The 4201-nt window shown below is 42.1% G+C and overlaps 1 protein-coding gene across 1 annotated transcript in view; it reads left to right on the top strand.

Annotated features, from left to right (window-relative positions):
* Positions 1 to 4201, top strand: part of CDADC1 (cytidine and dCMP deaminase domain containing 1) — a gene marked incomplete at its 5' end in the record, with an annotated part of 87162 nt that overhangs the window by 2192 nt on the left and 80769 nt on the right. The gene's annotated exons all lie outside the window — the stretch shown is intronic.

Genomic DNA, 4201 nt, shown 5'->3' with positions numbered 1-4201 from the left:
ATCGCTGGCCAGGCCAAGGAACCCCACCCGTGCACGAATTTGTGCACTGGGCCTCTAGTAATCATATAAGCCAATATGTTAGAAGTATATACAGCCTCCATCTTTTCTTTCTCCTACCCTGAGTGTCGCAGAGTGCTATGTTCTCATCATTTTCCTCTATGTATGGAGTGGCATGGTTCTCACCATTCTGATTTGGTAGGTTTGGAAGTTTAGAATGTTGTCATTAATTTTTAAGGAGCCACAGTCATTATGGAAATAGTTTAGGTTAAGTATTTAAAACATTTCTGGAAACAGGAAAGGGGGGAGATTACCTGTGGTTTCTCACCATTCTAACCACATCAGTTTTAACATTTTGGTGCTTTCCTTCAATCTTTTTTTAAGCATAAGCCCCCCCTTATAAAATTATTACTGTATTCCGCAATGCTTATTGAAGTTTCCGACTTGCCAATAATTCTGCTGAAAGGTTGCTTCAGGTTTTCCATAGAAAGACTTGCAAATCCTTAAATTCCCACAGTACTCTTATGAGGTCATTCATAACCATCTTCTTTTTCTTTTGGAAAAAAATGTTTTATTTATTTCAGAGAAGAAGGGAGAGGGAGAGAGATATAAACATCAATGATGAGGGAGTATCGTTGATCGGCTGACTCCTGCCCCCACTTGGGATCGAATCCACAACCCGGGCATGTACCCTGACCCGGAATTGAACTGTGATCTCTTGGTTCATAGGTCACACTCAACCACTGAGCACACTGGTCGGGCTTTTTTTCTTTTTTGATGTCTTTTTTACTGTGGATGAAGTTGTGTACTTGGCACTGGAGATACAGAAAGAATAGAACATAGTCCTTACTTTCTAATGGGGACAAATACTAGGGATTTAAACAGTGAAGGTACAATTAGATGGTGGAGTCAAGTACAAAATACCAGCAGACGTGCTACCAAGACTGAAGAGGGGGGCGGGCTCTAAATAGGGAAGTGAGGGAAGGATCCACAGGGCAGGTTGCATTTGTACTGAGACATGAAGAGTAAGTAGGTTTTTACTGTTCATACACGCAGACCCAATGGAAACCCTGAGACTGAAAATCTACCTCTGGAAGTGGAGAACAGGGAAAGACTGAAGAAAGAGGCTGGTCAGTCCAGTCTGGTAACTAGTAGAGTTTAGTAAGGGAAACATACATACGAGGTATGTCTTGGGCGACTGCGCTACAAAATGAGTCCCCTCGCTACTTTACTTGGCAGGTGCCAGAGAATTATATAAGGTAAAGGGGTGATAGTCATAGGTACAAGTAGGTGAATGCTACCAGGTATGGAAATTACATGTTTGGTCAGGACAACAACCTGTTCCAGGAACCAGCACGTAGCAGAAGGCAGGGGAGCGATGCTTATTATGTAGAATGAGCATGAGTTACCATCAGGCAGTCTCCTGACATGTCATGGGTTAGTAGTCTCTCCTCTACATTTGCCAAGCCAAGAGACTCCAGATGGAAAAGCTTGGAGGAGTGAGAATTTGTGGTTCACATGTCAGAAGGTGAAGTTGGGTGGAGTTCTTTTCAGCATTGGGGTTCTTGGGTTCCCCAAGCTAGAAATCAAAAGGAAATTTCCAGACAGATCATATTAAACTTATGCTTAAGGACAAGGTACACAACACAGAGGAAAGGAAGGTCCTCTGAACTGACTGGGGTTTGGTGGTGGTGTGGGGGATCTCTGCTTGGCTCCTTTTATAAGCTGGGGACAAAGCAGGCTTGTGTGAAAAGGTGGGCTTTTTGAAAAAGGTAGGCTTTGAGAATTTTCCATTTTAAGGCTTAGGTAACTTCCTTTTCCAGTTGTGTTCCTGGTAACTGTGCCCATGCCTGCCCTCCGGGGGCAAGATGGTATTCTGCTTATTACCACCACCCTAGGGAAGTCGTATAGTTGTCAAACCTTGATCAACTGTGCATGCCGGTCAGTAGTTTAAGCAGGTAGTAAGAAGGGAGATAAAATCAGCTACCTCTGCATTTTTGAGAAAGGAGTGGAGGGGTGGTGACATTTTTGGGGTCAGCTCATCCCAAGTTTTTTCTGACTAACTGATCTTGGTGTCCTGGCCACCTGGTATTCTCCATTCCCAGCCCAAGTCCCTATGCTGTCTTGGAGGGAAGATACTGAAGATGAGCTTGGAAAGGTATATGGGAATCACATCATGAAAACCATTTGTATTCCTTGCAAGGGAGTTCAGATTTTATTCTATAAATATTGGGATTGAATTGAAAAATTTTAACAGGGAATTTACTATTTTTAAAAGTAATATTTTTTTTTTAAATTGATTTTAGAGAGAGAAGAGGGGAGAGGGAGAGAGAGATAGAAACATCAATGAAAGAGAAACATCAACATCAATCGGCTGCCTCCTGCATGCCCCCTGTTGGGGATCAAGCCTACAATCTGGGCATGTGCCCTGACTGGGAATCGAACCAGTGACCTCCTGGTGCATGGGTCAATGCTCAACACTGAGCCACACCAACTGGGTGGGAATTTACTATTTTTAAATTAAGACTTTATTGTTAGAGAATACTATTAGGTTCACAGCAAAATTGAGGGGAAAGTACACAGATTTTCCATACACCCCTGCACATGGGTAGCCTCCCCCATTATCCACATTCCCGCAACATTTGTTACAGTTGATGAACTAACATGGACACATCATGATTACTCAAACACTGTAGTTTACATTAAGGTTCACTCTTGGTGTTGTATATTCTGTGGGTTTGGACACATATATAATGGCATTGACCCATCAATATGGTATCATACAGAGTATTTTCATTGGCCTACAAATTCTCTGTGTTCCACTTATTTACTCCTCCCCAACCCGTTGCCCCCTGATGATTTTTGTTGCTGTCTCCATAGTTTGTCTTTCTCAGAATATCATATAGTTGTGAATCACACCATATGTCTTTTCAGACGTGCTTCTTTCACTTAGCACAGTGATTTTCAACAGGTGTGCTGCAAGAATTTTTAAAACATGCAATATCTGACTATTCAGTCAAGGGCACTGACCTCTTTTGCCTTAGATTGTCAAATTAAAAAATGATAACAGCCCTGGCCAGTGTGGCTCGGTTGAATGTTGTCTCACACATCAGAAGGTCGCTGGTTTGATTCCCAGTCGGGGGCATGCACAGGTTGTGAGCTCTATCCCTGGTGGGCATGCAGGAGGCAGCCTATAGATGTTTCTCTCTCTCATTGATGTTTCCCTCTCTCATCGATGTTTCCCTCACCCTTACTTTCTCAAATCAATAAAAACATATTTTAAAAAATGACAATAGCCAACACAATAATAGCTGTCTGGTGTGACTGAATAAAAATTATACTTTTTTGTGTGTCAGATCTGCAAAAAAATAATATATTTTTTGGTGTGCTGCAGAATTTTAGTAATTAGTTTATGTGTTCCATGAGACAAAAATGGTTGAAAATTGCTGACTTAGCAATATGAATTTTAGATTTCTTCATGTCCTTTTTAGCACTGAATAAAATTCCATTGTCTGGATGTACCACAGTTTATTTATCCATTCTCCTACTGAAGGATATCTTGGTTACCTCCAGGTTATGGCAATTATGAATGAAGCTGCTATAAACATTTGTGTGCAGATTTTGTGTGGACGTAAGTTTTCATGTTCTTTGGGTAAATACCAAGCAGCATGATTGCTGGATTGTATGGTAAGGGTATGTATAGTTTTGTAAGGAACCGCCAAACTGTCTTCCAAAGTGGCTGTACACCCTCCTCAGCATTTGGTGTCAGTGTTCTGGATTTTGGCCATTCTGATGGGCATGTAGTGGTATCTTATTGTTGCTTTCATTTGCATTTCCCCGATATATGATGTGGTGTATACATTTGCTATCCGTATCTCTTCTTTGGTGAGATATCTGTTAAGGTCTTTGGCCTATATTTTAGTCAGGTTGTTTGTTTTGTTGTTGAGTTTAAAGAGTTGTTCAGGAGAACCAAGATGGCGGCGTAGGGAGTGGACCTGTGCGTGCTGCTCTCTCACAGCATCATTGAAACTACCAACTATGAGGCAAACAACCACCACTCAGAACCATGGGGAAGTTGGCCCAGTGGGAGATCTACAACTGGAAGAAAAGAAAGAAGCGCAGTGAGACTGAGAGGGAGCTACGGAAGCGCCAAAAACAGAGGTACGCAGTCACACGCCAGGCGGGCTGCAAATGGATTCGCGGT

This window comes from Myotis brandtii, unplaced genomic scaffold (assembly GCF_000412655.1).
Source record: "Myotis brandtii unplaced genomic scaffold, ASM41265v1 scaffold174, whole genome shotgun sequence".
Taxonomy (NCBI): Eukaryota; Metazoa; Chordata; class Mammalia; order Chiroptera; family Vespertilionidae; genus Myotis; species Myotis brandtii.
Note: the sequence above shows the minus strand (reverse complement) of the source record. Positions and strands in the feature narration are given on the sequence as shown.